Source organism: Parasteatoda tepidariorum, chromosome 3, assembly GCF_043381705.1.
Source record: "Parasteatoda tepidariorum isolate YZ-2023 chromosome 3, CAS_Ptep_4.0, whole genome shotgun sequence".
In the NCBI taxonomy this organism is placed as follows: Eukaryota; Metazoa; Arthropoda; class Arachnida; order Araneae; family Theridiidae; genus Parasteatoda; species Parasteatoda tepidariorum.
The window spans coordinates 38,385,493-38,400,856 of NC_092206.1; the positions used below are offsets into that span (position 1 = coordinate 38,385,493).

The window sequence follows — 15,364 nt, forward strand, 5'->3', positions numbered from 1 at the left end:
TATTTAAAATGGAGTGTTTTAAGAAAAATACTTTCAAAGTTTCATTGACGGAATTAATTCAATAACTTGCTCACAGTATCTATATTTCTCCGCTTTTAAAATATTGATAGGAACGGCCATGGTATAGATTGATGTTTCTGTGCTACTTGGGTCGTCACTCATCTTATATAAAATGAATAAAAGTAATATTACAACTATATTATTTAGGGGTAGCGATTTCAACAGCTTCAAAAGCTTTAACTTGTAAATAAAAACCAAAACATGAGCTATTTAAGTGCATGCGCAATTTTTTTAATCCGACCAATCAGTGATATTCAAAAACTTGGATAGTGTCAACGAATCATCCAACTTCTTGGACAGAGAAATCCGTCCAATTTCTCGGATGCAAGAAATTGAACCGTGTAAACAGACCTTTAAGTTGGACGGTTTCATGGTTTCTTTGGTGAGTTTTCAAGACAAATGTCGCAAAGTGGAATAGACTCATTTTCATGGACTAGAGTCCATGAGAATCCAAACTGAAGATATTCTTCGTCATGCTTGCGGGTTTTCTTCACAGGTTCTTTCAGTTGTTTGCTACCAGCTATCCATATTCTATGTTAGGGACAAAAAATTATATTTTATAAAAATAATCAAATAAGTAGAACCTTTACAAATAAAAAATTGCACAAAAGTTAAAAATCACTACTGGCTGTTGACACTAATTATTAACTCTGCAAAAGATAGCCAATAAAAAAATACGTAATCGTAAAGTTTCATGGCTAGCTTTGTTTTTAAAAAAAATTTTTTTTTTGAAATATTTGTTTGTTGCAAGATATTTCGCATAAGAACGCGTACCCCTGGGGGTACGCGTACCACACTTTGGGAAACACTGTGCTAAGCAATAGTATGTATATTAGATTTGGCAAAGAAACAATGCTTAAAAAAATGACTTAGAGACACATCTCATTGTAACTTAATACCTTACTTCAAAGACATCATCAGATTTTATAATTCGATTTAGTTCAAATTTTAATGCATTGACCAGTTTTTACCTACATTGATTTTGGCAAAAATACTTTAGTTTTAATTTGGTTGTTTTGATTTCAACAAAGTTACATAAATTCGGACTGAGTGTTTAAATTTTAAACAGGTTACACGAACTTTTAACCTAGTTTTAGGCGCGGCATATTCAAATCATGGCTCCTGCTCCAAAAATTAGCATCACTCACTTAAAAAAAAATTGAAAAAGAATATTAATTTCTGTTGAACTCAATGAGCTGAAGTAAAAATAAAGTCTGCTTACAGAAAGACATTTTAGGAATAGCCGAAAAATTAAAGAAAAAAAAAATTCTAACTGGCACATTTAAACATAAAATTAAGGTTAAAACTGAAGAAACGCAAAATTGTTCTTAATTATTTTATTTTTTAATTTGTATTTTTATTAATACCAAATGAAAAAATATTGCATATTTTCATATTACTATTTCTATTCTATAGATTCACAAGAATTAGTATTATTAGATTTATGGTAAGAACAATCATAAATTTTAAAATTGAGTAATTGCATTTTGAGAAACTAAAAGAGTTGATGAAAAAATTGAGAAGCGTTCAGCATTGCTTTTAAGGGGCCCTAGATCTGTTTATATCTAGGGGCATCTTTTTAACAATTAATAACTTGCCTAACCCACATATATTTTTCTCAAAACGGAGCCGCACCCGAATGCTTCAGTTGTAAGGAATCTGTTACAGTAAGAGATACAATGATCGATGACACGTAGAGTATATATGCATTTATTGAGATAATTTTTCTTTTAGTATTTTATTTCAATCATTCTTACACACGGTTTTTTTTACATTTCAGAAAAAAAAAATTCTAATTAAATTCGCTGTTCTAAGAGGCCACAAAAGAACTCATGGTTCACGTCCGCTTTTCCCAATCTTTAAAAACTGCCCTAGAAACACTGGATTAAAAGTTTGCCAAATTTTAATATTCTCTCACAATAATTGCTTTAAAAAAACAACAACATTTGTAATTCTGAAAAAGTATTTACTCCTAAGTATAATTTTATGCAACATACCACGATCGATGACGCGTACAGAACATATGCATCTTGTTGAGCCTATATTATATTTCTTTTAGTATTTCATCAAAATCTTTCTTACGCACGCTTTTTTTTAAACATATTACTAAAGGTACATATTTCTGGAAGAAGAAAAAAACTGAAATCAAATTTTCAGTTCTTAGGGGCCACATTGTAACTCGGGATCCAGGCCCATTTTTCTCAGCCTTAAAAACAGCCCGAGAAACTCTGAATTAAAAGTTACCAAATGTTAATAAAAATAATGCAACGTTTTAACTATCTTAAAATTAATAGACTTATTTCATTTCATTGTGTCTAACTTCCCAAGGGATTTAAATATTGCAGCCATCATTTTTATCTGTCACATTCGAGACATTTAGTAACATACATAAACATAGCTCAATGCGTGGCGAAATAATTGAACAATGAACGAAAACTGTTAATTAATTGAATAATTCTTAAGTTGTCTTTTTCTTAATAGAATTTCCGCCCAGACACCCGCAAATTGTGAGCGAGCCCCGGAATAACAGCTGCCAGCGCCACCTATTACTCCAATCCTTTTTCCAGGAGATGAGATTCCCATTTACCGCGAAGCAGAGCCGCTTATCCTATTTTAGGAGGCATCCACATGAGCCTGAATGCGCGGCTGTACGGGAAAAAGGATTACTATTAATCTTTAACTTAGTGGAAATTGAAAGACGTAAATGTAACTGTTGCTTCGTTCCACAGTACCTCATTTTATATGTAGCTGGTAGATGGGAAAAGATATTCATTTTCTCAAGTAAAAGAAGTATGTTTGTTTTACTTTGATTTGATGTTTTATTCTTGAATGATCGATGCGATTTGAAAAGCGGGAGATATAAATAATGAAAATTATAATTAATTCAACTGCGATGCTTCATAAAGTATTATTAAATGCATTGCTACAATTATTTACAATGACAAGTACTACGCGTATAAACAAACAAGAAAACGTAGTTTATTTTTAACATGTTATATTGCTTAAGTAACTGGGAAAAAGAAGGAAATATATACGTATTAAAAATCACACTAATAAATTAAGAGGGATTAAATATATGTATTTCAGCGAATGAAAGTAAAAAATATTTGTTTGGCTCTTATATTTTTAATACCCGTAATGATTTGGAAAAGGAAGAAAGAGTAAAAAATATTTACAGTTAAATGTTTTATTTGGTTTGTGGGAGAAGGGGAGGATAAATGGGCATCTATTTAAATTATATTTGATTTTATTTAAATACTTTGAATTTAAATGAAGTAAAACAAATATCCTGTTATTATAAATATTATTAATCATCTAATTAATATAAAATTAAAATGATCTAAGTAAGAAATGTGTAACAATGTATGTGTATGATGTAACATTGAAAAATATATGTAAACTACCCTATAATAATGAAAGTAATACTTTTAGTTTCTGATTTTTTTTCTCTCTCAAAATTTCACAATAATTAGGGAATTATTTTTTGCTCTTAGATGAGTTTAGAGCATGTGATTACTCTATCAATAAAGTTTAAAGCTTTGAAATATTTTAGGTACCAGCAATAAATTACGAACGGTGCTTTATGGCAGAAAATATAGCAATCAACTTGTATTGATTACTTTGGTTATTATATGCAATAACTACATACAATTTCTTAAATTGAGCTTATATATCCATAAAGATAGACGTTAAAAAATATGTTTATTTTCTACCATAACTAAAAAAGTACAATAAATATACATTTTTGGAGCAATTTTTAAAAAATAAAAAAATTAAAATATAAATAAAAACATTTAATTTTTTTCCCTTCATAATTCTGCTGTGAATCGTAAGTGGTAACTAATGAAAAAAGTCAGATTTGTATATCTTGAAAATTTAAAAAAGAAAACTCTGAATAATAAGGGGCTTCTCACAAATTTCCTTTTGAATTATAAATAATAAGCATAACGTAACAAATGACACTACCCTATAATTATTGACTAGCAAGAAATATGTGATGGTATAAGAAAACAATGAAATAAAACAGAACGTAAAAGAAAATAATATCAGTGGCATTTTTAATAATTCTTGTTCTATAACAAGATTGAAACTTGTGAAACCCCCTTATCATTTAATGTTTTATTTAAAAAAAAAGTTTTTGGAAAATTTCTAGACTCTAGAAATTTTCAAGACCATCAAATAGGATTTATTATTTCAAAGACAATTCTAAACAAAATGATGATTTTTTTTAAAAAATGTTTTCCGCGCATGAACAGTATGAAAGGACTATTTTGAATGCTCATACCTAGCGCAATTTTGCAACAAATTTTAAAATATTTTTGCTATTAATTAAAATTTGCACCGAAAATTTCGTTTCATTGAATATTTTTTCGGTTATGATTAAAAAAAAAGCTATTTAAAAAACATCCATTTTTCCATTAATATTTAAGCCAAATTTCATACACTTATCGCATAAAATAATCGATACAAGCTGATTGCCTATTTTCTCGCTTAGGGTGTTTAAATTTTAGATCATGCAGTTATTCATATTTATCAATTAGCACCTCTAAAGTTTGAATAATATTTTTTTTAAAAATATATAAAAAATTTTTTTAAATGTTCTCTCATTATTGTAGGGTTAGTGTATTTATAATTACTAAATAACGGATTGTTGTAAAAGACGTTAGAACATTTTATCAAAGAATGATAAAATTAATACTGCGATGATATATACGTCGGTGATATAACTGAAAAATACTAGCCACCACATAATTCAAAACCGATGAAGATTACGAAATCGTTGTCCAACATGAAGTAGTTTAAAGAACTGGATCTTGGCACTAGTCGAACTCAGAAGCCAATCGGGTTCGACACATGCGCGTGACGTCGCTTTCAGGTATTCAATCCTATTAAATCACATGGTTAAGCATAACACTTCACTTCTTCTCGAGTTGCCATCACCCAATTCCACAGCAAATAAATTCTATTCTGGAAATATGTTATAGGGCGATTTCATCGTTTTTCTACCGCACGTGACTCATTAAGCTCATACATTTTTTACAAAATAATTTTGTAAGTATGTATATCTTTGTTTAAATAAATCACAAAGATGATTTTATTCATAAAAAATATATACATTTTCAAATTATATTAAATAAATTAAATACATTATTCGAAATTGTTCCACAGTAAGCTATAGTTTCATTTGGAAATGCCTTGTCCAGATAGACAAAATTAATAAATAAAAAAATATATAAAATTATAATACAATAGGACAATACTTTAATTTTTATTAAAGAAAGGAAATACATGCATTTTAATGTTTTATTTAGATTTAAAATTATTTGTAGTACAAAACAAAAATAGAAAATTTACTTCAAGATTTTATGAAGAATGACGTACCATTTTAGGGGAGCTGTACGAATAATCTGATCCTGATCAATCGAGAGTTAGCTGAATTTTGAATGTTGATGACACTATATAAATTAAGTATACTATAACTTATAAGTATTATTTTATTCTATGACTATATATAGTGCCCTTTGTGTCGCTGAATTTCATTAATCAAAAAATTTTTGAGTATGGCACTGCGTTTTATAAAATCAATAAGTTTGATTTATTTATTATCTTTTTTAAATTAACATTCTTAAGATAAGAACCATTGATTGTTACATCGCTTTAAGAACTTGGTAAAATGTAAAAAAAAATATTATTCGGGCACGCAAAAGATGTTTCTAATGAACCTAAAACATTCCTCACTTTATTTAATCTTATTGTACACCATATAAATACAGTTGTTATATTGACGTTTTCGCGCGTGCTTATTGGAGAAAGTAAAAAAAATTCCATGGAATAATTCTGAATGCACAGAAAAGTTCCAGCTGTTATTTGCATAAAATTGAAACAAAATTATAATAATATGGACTTGGAATATTTATTTATTGTATCATTCTTTCTTATTTTACGATGTTGATTATCATTCAAAACTAAAGCCTTAACATCTAGAAGTGTTTATCCGTTCTTATCAAAATAATCATATGTTATTACTATTTTATGATAAAGATATACAACTACCTTTTCCCAATTATTAAAAGGTTATTTTTGTTATGAATTTTAAGGAAAACTGTGTGATTAAAGTAATATATCCAAAATCAATATCACGAAAATTCCACACTTTTATTAAATAATCTCCTATGGGAAAAATATTTACAGACTTTTTGTAGTAATTGAAAATTAAATAATTTAGATTGCAAATNAATGAAAACATTTAATTTTTCCCCCTTCATAATTCTGCTGTGAATCGTAAGGGGTAACTAATGAAAAAAGTCAGATTTGTATATCTTGAAAATTTAAAAAAAAAAAAAAAAAAAAAAACTGAATGATAAGGGGATTCCCACAAATTTCCGTTTGAATTATAAATGACAAGTATAACGTAACAAATGACACCGCCGTATAATTATTGACAAGACAGAAATATGTGTTGGTATAAGAAAACAATGTAAAAGAAAATACTATCAGTGTCATTTTTAATAATTCTTGTTCTATAACAAGATTGAAACTTGTGAAACCCCCTTATCATTTAATGTTTTATTTTAAAAAGTACAAAAATCATTTAGAAAATTTCTAGAATTTAGAAATTTTCAAGACATTCAAATATGATTTATTATTTCAGAAGTTATCAAATACAATTCTAAACAAAATGATGATTTTTTTAAAAAAAGTTTTCCGCGCGTGAACAGAATGAAAGGACTATTTTCGATGTTCATACCTAGCGCAATTTTGCAACGAATTTTAAAATATTTTTCGGTTACGGTAAAAAAAACTATTTAAAAAATATCCATTTTTCCAAGAATACTTACGATAAGTTTATAAGTTTTTTGCACTTATCGTATAAAATAAACAAAGTAATCGATACAAGATGATTGCTTATTTTTTCGTTGAGGGTGTTTAAATTTTAAATCATTCATATTTACCAATTAGCACATCTCTAAAGTTATGAATAATATTCGTTGAAAAAATATAAAAAAAATTGAAAGTATTCTTTCATTATTGTAGGTTAGTGTATTTATAATTAATAAATAACGGATTGTTTTAAAAGACACTAGAACGAATGATAAAATTAATACTGTGGTGATATATACCCCTGTGATATAACTGAAAAATACTAATAGTGCCACCGCATTATTCAAAACCGATGAAGATTACGAAATCATTGTCCTGCATGAAGAAGTAGTTAAAAGAACTGGATCTTGGCATTAGTCGAATTCAGAAGCCAATCAGGTTCGACACACGGGCGTGACGTCGCTTTCAGATATTCAATCCAATTAAATCTTATTTAAATCACATGGTTAGGCATAACACTTCACTTCTCCTCGAGTTGAAATCACCCAATTCCATTGCAAATAAAAAATTCTATTCTAAAAATATGTTATAGGGCGATTTCATCGTTAAAAAACCGCGCGTGACTCGTTAGGCTAATATATTTTTCACAAAATAATTTTATAAGTATGTATATCTTTGTTTAAACAAAGCAGAAAAATAATTTTATTCATAAAAAAATATATATATATATGTAATACAAAAGTTATAAAAATACTTTTGTATTAATAAAAGCATTAAAACTTTTTCGTGTTCATAAAATGCAGATATTCTATTTTGGTACTTCAAGGCTGAAAACATGCCAATGAATTATAATTAGATTTATGTTTCAAAGGCGGTGTTATTTTAAGATCTTTCACTTCCATATAAGGAAAGAGTAAACTATTTTCTATGAGTAATAAATAATTTATCCTGATATGATATATATATACATTTTAAAATTCCGAAATTGTTCCACAATAAGCTGTAGTTTCATTGGGAAATGCCTTGTCCAGATAGACAAAATTAATAATAAAAAAAATTCAAAAATGTAAAATTATAATGTAATAGGACAATAATTTAATTTTTATTAAAGAAAGAATATACATGAATTTTTTCGTTTTATTTGAATTTAAAATTTATTTGTAGCACAAAAAAAAAAAAAAAATAGAAAATTTACTTTAAGGTTTTATGACGTCCCATTTTAGGGGAGCTGTACGAATAATCTAATCCTGATCAATCGAGAGTTAGCTGAATTTTGAATGTTGATGACAATATATAAAATAAGTATACTATAACTTATAAGTATTATTTTATTCTATGACTATATATAGTGCCTTTTGTGTCGCTGAATTCCATTAATCAAACAATTTTTGAGTATGGCACTGCGTTTTATAAAATCAATAAGTTTGAGATTTATTTATTATCTTTTTTAAATTAACACTCTTAGCATACGAACCATTGATTGTTACATCGCTTTAAGAACTTGGTAAAATGTAAAAAAAAAATATTATTTGGGCACGCAAAAGATGTTTCTAATGAACCTAAAACATTCCTCACTTTATTTAATCTTATTGTACACCATATAAATACAGTTGTTATATTGACGTTTTCGCGCGTGCTTATTGGAGAAAGTAAAAAAAATTCCATGGAATAATTCTGAATGCACAGAAAAGTTCCAGCTGTTATCTGCATAAAATTGAAAAAAATTATGATAATATGGACTTGGAATATTTATTTATTGTATCATTCTTTCTTATTTTACGATGTTGATTATCATTCAAAACGAAAGCCTTAACATCTAGAAGTGTTTATCCGTTCTTATCAAAATAATCATATGTTATTTCTATTTTATGATAAAGATATACAACTACCTTTTCCCAATTATTAAAAGGTTATTTTTGTTATGAATTTTAAGTAAAACTGTGTGATTAAAGTAATATATCCAAAATCAATATCACGAAAATTCCACACTTTTATTAAATAATCTCCTATGGGAAAAATATTTACACACTTTTTGTAGTAATTGAAAATTAAATAATTTAGATTGCAAATTCATAGACGAATTTAAAATGGTAATGGATATCTATATGAAATATTTTCAGCTAAATGGAAGCTGAAACTAAATTCTTCCCTGTTATTTTTATTATAGGTTTTATTTAAAACCTATTTAAATAAAACCAGATTTTTGTACTGTCATAATTTTAAATTTATAAAAGCTACGGAATATTTCTTCTTTTCTTAAATATTCTTTCTGATGATGAAAAAAAAGCCATTGGAGCTATGCTAAATTTATATTTATGAAATGTTTTATTTAACTAGTAAAACACCAGTAAAAATTTAGAATAAGTTTTTATGCAAAGGGATGAATAAATAATATTAAGATTTTTGAATGTTGCGCTTTATTTTGAGTATGTCTCATCATCTGCAGGCGGATGGAAGTCTGAAATAAACAAAACACACTATTGGAATCCATAAGAATGCTGACAGATTTTATTACTTTTTCTTCTTTAGTTAAGAAGAGAAAGTTTCGGAAGTACTTTCATCAGAGACTTTATGGAAAGGGAAAATTTTTCTTCCAATTTTATTTCATTATCACTTTTCAATATAGTATAAAAGAAATGTTTTATTATGAATTATTTTGTAGACATTTCAATTGAAAATTGTTTTTTGCTCGTTCAGCGATTTTTACAATTTTTTTTTTTTAACGTTAGTCATCATAAATAGAAACAAAGTTTTGATTACAGTGAATTGATAAGAGATAAATTTAACAGAAAAAAAAATTGAATTCTAAAATACAAATTATTCTACTTTCTTCCAAGGTGAAACACATTAGTTTTTAAAATTCAACTGTCGGTATGAGGAAGCAGAAAAATTTAACCTACCAGAAATAATTAATGACTTAACATAATTTAAAATAAGAAAAGTAACTTTCACACGAATATTGTCTCCATCTTCAAATATATACCTGATTTTAATATTAGTAATGGTTGTAATTAACGTGTGAAAAGTTAATTTTATATCCCATGATTGATTGATTGATGTAAATTTTTGGCGCAAGAGCCATGGTTTGGCTATACCGCGCCCAAACCTAGGTTTAAATTGTTTTTTCTTAAGGTTTTCGGTTTTCTGCAAGGAAATTAGGATTTTTTTTACTAGTACTTTTATAACCAACGCGTGTAAATTTGTTGTAGTGTACAATGCACGAAATGGAACAAGTTTATAACTTTTGATCTAATAACCAGATTTCCACGAAATGAGACGAAAGAAATAACCTTAAATATGTTTAAATATTGTCTGCACTAATTAATAAAGTTTGAAAATTAGAAACAAAAACGTATCTTCTTTGAATAAACCTTTTTTTAGTCACATTATGATTTTCAAAGTATGAAAGGTATAAAAGCAAATTTAAAAATACATGATCCCAATAGTTGTTAACTAAATGTTATTCTTACTTTTTGCATATTTCATCTTAACTAGTTTAAGGAGAGCTGAAATTTTTTTAAAGAATATACAAGCTGTTATATAATTTATTAACTATGTATTAAATTTAAAACATGAAATTTCATCCCTCCAAGATATTTGGCTGACTTTGTAGAAGTTCAGTATTTTGCCATTTAAAAATACAGAGCTGAAAATAAGATTTTTTTAAAATGAATGAAAAAAATATATATTAAATAATCTTTAGATAAACGCGATAAAGATTTCTTAAAATAACCGAAAAGTGAAATTATTATTAAAGGATAAAAATTTTTGTCCGTTTTCTTAACTATTCTATTCGTTTCTATTGGGATTATATTTTCCCGTTTACAACTATCGCAGCCTCCGATTACTTAAAGCTCAAGAATTTAAACCCTTCGTGAAAAAATTTATGTTTACTCAGAGAAAGTATGTTTTTGTGTTTGATTTTGTTAGTTATTTCTGTTTGTTTTTTTTTATCATAAAAGAAAAAACATAATTGTTTATTCATTTAAGTTTGCTTTTAATTTAACATCATATAAATATCTATTGTTAGCTTTCATCATATAAATTAGTTAGATTTGAGATACTTAGCTTTTTCTAATTTAATTTTCAACTTTAGAAATATAAATCATTGATCGCATCATCTTCAGTGCACTCTGATTGCAATATGAGGTTGTAGATCTCTTTCAGAGATCGTCAAAAAGAGAACTCTAAATAAGAGCTTCAGACAAATATTTTGAATCTACTTATTTGTGAGAGAGTGAGTGTTGTAAATTTTTGTCGCAAGAGCCATGATTTGGCTATACCGTGTCTAAAACTAGGTTAAAAGCTCATGGAACGTAGTTAAAATTAAAGCACTAGGTTAAGATTTATGCAATCCAGCTCAAATCCAAACAGAAGGTTAAATTTGAAGAAACTTGGTTACAATCAAAACAAAACTGAAATAACTTACAAGGGAAACTAGGGAAGTGTGACTCGCCAATTTTGAAATGAACTAGTGGGATGTATGCCTTATGAGGAATAATTTTAGGGGGCAACATTAGTTTCGGCCCATAGAAGATTCTGTGCGAGATAAAAATAATTAAATATATAGAAAAATCGGTATTTTATTACTTCAATGCAGACTATTAGTTATTGTAATTGTCTCATACTCCAATTAATTGGTTAATTAATTAGTTAGCAAAATAATAAATTAATTAGCAAATTAATTAATTATTATTTTTTTTATTTGCAATTACATTCTCCAATTAATTTGGAAAATTTCTTGAAAAAAAATTTGATTTCAATTTTTTTTAAAAATTAACCTAACAGGTTTTTCTGAAAAACTACAGATACATAAAATTTTCGAAATAATTTTGACAATAAATATGCATTATATAGTACGTGAAAGTACCACAAAATTAATTGGAGTATGAGATAATTACAATAACTAATAGTGTGCATTGAAGTAATAAAATATCGATTTTTCTTTATATTTAATTATTGTTTATCGCTCACAGGACCTTCTATGGGCCGAAACGAATGTTGCTCCCTAAAGTTATTCCTCATAAGGCATACATCCCACTAGTTTATTTCAAAATTGGAGAGTCACACTTCCCTAGTTTCCCTTGTTAGCTAAAAGTGGTTAAGTTATTAAAATTTGAACTATAAATCGAATTATAAAATCCGATGTCTAAAGTATAAAGTTAGGATGAGGTGTGTCTCCAAGTAAAATTGCTAAAGTCGGGAAGTCACTAATTATTTTTTTCTCGTTTCCTTAATTAACCTTTTTCTCATTTGGTGCAAAGGATTGCCCGGTCGTTGGGAGAGATTTTGATGGTCTCTCCTAAAGGTTTTCTTCAACACAAAGTCAATGGAAAAAATTCCGAGCTTTCCAAAAGTGGTCGTAAATAGAAATGGTCTTTCCTAGTGGTTTCATTAAATATAGATTTTAATGTTAACTTCCAGTGGGAAAAGTATAATAAAAAAATAGCATCTTTTTTTTTTTTAAATAACGGCAGGCATTGAACTTTTCGTTCTTCGCCATAGAAGATGCCGGAATTGTTACTCAATTAGCATTACCCAGTGGGCACCTGTGAACCAAAGTCACGTAGGCGAGCAAACGTTACCCACGCCATACAGCCACAAACCCGTTCATAGAGTGGGCCGCATTCACTCATTCACACAACAGAAGACAACACAAAGAGAGAAACATCCATGCCCAGAGCGGGATTCGAACCCGCGGCCATTGGCTCCGCAGTCAGACACGCTAATCACTCGGCACCTGGCCAGCTTTTACTTAGGTATTGCAGATGTAGTATTTTAACTAAATTTTTTCACAATTTAAAATATATTTGCTTAATTTCATGCTTTTTCAGCATTTTGAAAGATAAAAATAAATTATAAAAAAGCAGAGTAAAAATGTGTGATATGGTTAGTCGTTCACTGTATTTTGAGCAAACAGGTGGTGGTTCGTTTAATAAAAGGTGTATTTATGCTAATCTTGTAAGGCCAATACGCAATCTGTTATTTTGTGCGGCAATCCTTTTAGAGCCATGTAAATGGATTAGTAAACGGTTCGACTTCATAAAACCGAAACAACCTGACTAAAATAATTAGGTTCAAGCTGGATCAACTAGTTTAAAATCAGAACAACTAAGCCAAAATTGGAACTAAATGGAATTATAAAATCCGATGTCTTACGGTAGAGCAAGGATGTGGTGTGTTTGGAAGTAAAAGTAGGTTCTATCGTCTTTTAAATTTAATCCTTAATAGAATTTATAAACTCAGGTCATTTTGGCTCATGGATAGCTGTTGTTAAAAACATTCACTTCACTGTAAGAGACCAGAATAAGGTTCACGTCGTATTGGTTTGATATTCATACTACAGCAACTCATTCACTAAGAGTGGTACAACTGTCGGTGTTCTTCTAGAGCAGGGGTCGCCAAACTTTTTTGATCATCGACCCCTATATAATTTTTCCAAATCTCCATCGACCCCATAAAAGTAATTTTCTGTTAATTAAAATAAAACTCTATTAGATACTGTGTTTGTACATTTATTTTATGATTTTAAACATTTATTAAAGTAATAGTACATTGTGTAACAATAGTTTTATGAAAAATATATTACTGTTGAAGTTTAAATACCTTAATACTTATTAAATAATAAGTAAAGAAACTACAGATTTATTGCCTCTTAATTAATGAGATGGGTGTGCCTGGTGTTTTTTTTTTTTTTTTTTTGCAAGGTTCGCTATATTGGGTTAAAAATTGGTCAATTTTAATCTGAAATCCCCACGAAACTCCACAATTAATTTATTTCTGTACTTAGTTAAGATTGAATTTGCGTGACTGAAACCGGCTTTGACCATATAGGAACTTGGAAATGCTATTTCGTAAAGTTTTACATATTTTTGTATTATATTTATATTTGTCCAAAATTTGCTTATTGTTAAATTTTTAAAAAACGTCTTTGCTTCAAGATCCGAAAATAATTCAGCAAGCTCATCTTGCAAGTTGATGCCCATATTTTCAATTTGAGCAGGAAATGGCACAATAATCCAATCAGGGATGTCACTGTTTTCCAAATCAACAAAGCGCAGTTTAAAATCCTCGCTCAATTTTTGAAGATGACTTGTATATATTTCCAAGTCTTCTTCTATTTCTAATTGTCGCAGATTTGAAAAATACTGATAATCTTTACGTAGCAATGCAGATCTAAATAAATTTAATTTTACTTGGAAGTCTAACAGTATTGTTTGAACTTCGATAATTGTTACATCTTTTCCTTTCAGCTTTGTTTGGACATCATTAAATTTTCTAAATAAGTCCGCTAAATAAAAAATATGGTTCTTTTTGTTTTGGAATTCATCACTCAGAACAGGGTTTATTTCACTGAGAAATTCGGTCGGGGAGTCAAATAACTCAACTAGCCTTTGCAAGCATACCTCTAGACAACTTCGGTGTGCAGAAGTAATTGGTTAAATAACTCGTTGTTTTTCTCACACAGTTTGGAAAATAATCTTGATTTAAGAGGTTGGGCTTTAATTTGATTGATACACTTAATACAAAACTGTAAAACTTTATGTAACTCTGGACTCAGATATTTTGCTACTAAGTTGTTTCTATGCAACACACAATGAATAATACGTATACCGGGCACTTTTTCTTTGAGAAATGTAGCAAAACCTCGGTAACGCCCTACCATAGCAGATGCCTCATCTGTGACTACCGCTATTATATTTTCAAGTGGAATATCATATTATATTTAAATATTCTTGTAAAACATCTAAAAATTGTCTCTCCTTTTCATTCTGTTCAAGATATTTAGCAAATAAAAATTCATCAATGACTTGTCCTTTCAGTTTACTGAGATATCTAACGTGCACCATAAGAATATCAGAAACGCCAAAAACAGATTCATTCAGTTGAATAGAGAACTTGCAATTTTTTAGCTCTGAAACTACTGTATTTTCTATTTCTTCGGCTATTTCGTCAATACGCCGTTTTACAGAATTTGCACTTAATCTCAATGATTTTAAAACATTAACGGAGTCTTTTTTCATTACATTCTCAATGACGTCTTTAATTGCAGGTATAGCAATGTCTTCAGCGATTGCGTGTGGTTTTCCCCCTCTTTGCTATATTAGGCGAAATCTTGTACGAAGCTATTGATCCTCCTTCAGTTTCAACTTCTGTAGACTGCTTCATAAAACTTCTTATAGTTGGTTGACATGTGAATTTTTCTTTAAGTTTTTTGAAAAATTCAAGTTCTTTATTTTTTTTTTTATCTGAGAGAACCCTATGAAGATGATCTTTCANTAAACATTATTTCAATCTTGAAAAAGATATTCTTAGGCCGTGAAGGAAAATAAGATCTGAATCACTCATTTCAGTAAATGATTACTTCTTGTCAGGGACTATGCTTCTTGTGAATGTTTGTTTCTTGGCGACCATTGAAATCCACCATTACGAAAAAGATCGCAGGTTTATTTACGACAACCATGAAAATTCACTTATGTCC

At 28.6% G+C, this 15,364-nt stretch overlaps 1 protein-coding gene across 1 annotated transcript in view; it reads left to right on the top strand.

The window, feature by feature from the left end:
• Positions 1-2,225: 2,225 nt before the first annotated feature.
• Positions 2,226-15,364, top strand: part of LOC139425145 (uncharacterized) — a 29,050-nt gene continuing 15,911 nt past the window's right edge. Inside the window, exon 1 of the transcript XR_011636381.1 lies at positions 2,226-2,850. The gene's annotated coding sequence lies outside the window, so the exon portion shown is untranslated. The remainder of the gene's footprint in view (positions 2,851-15,364) is intronic.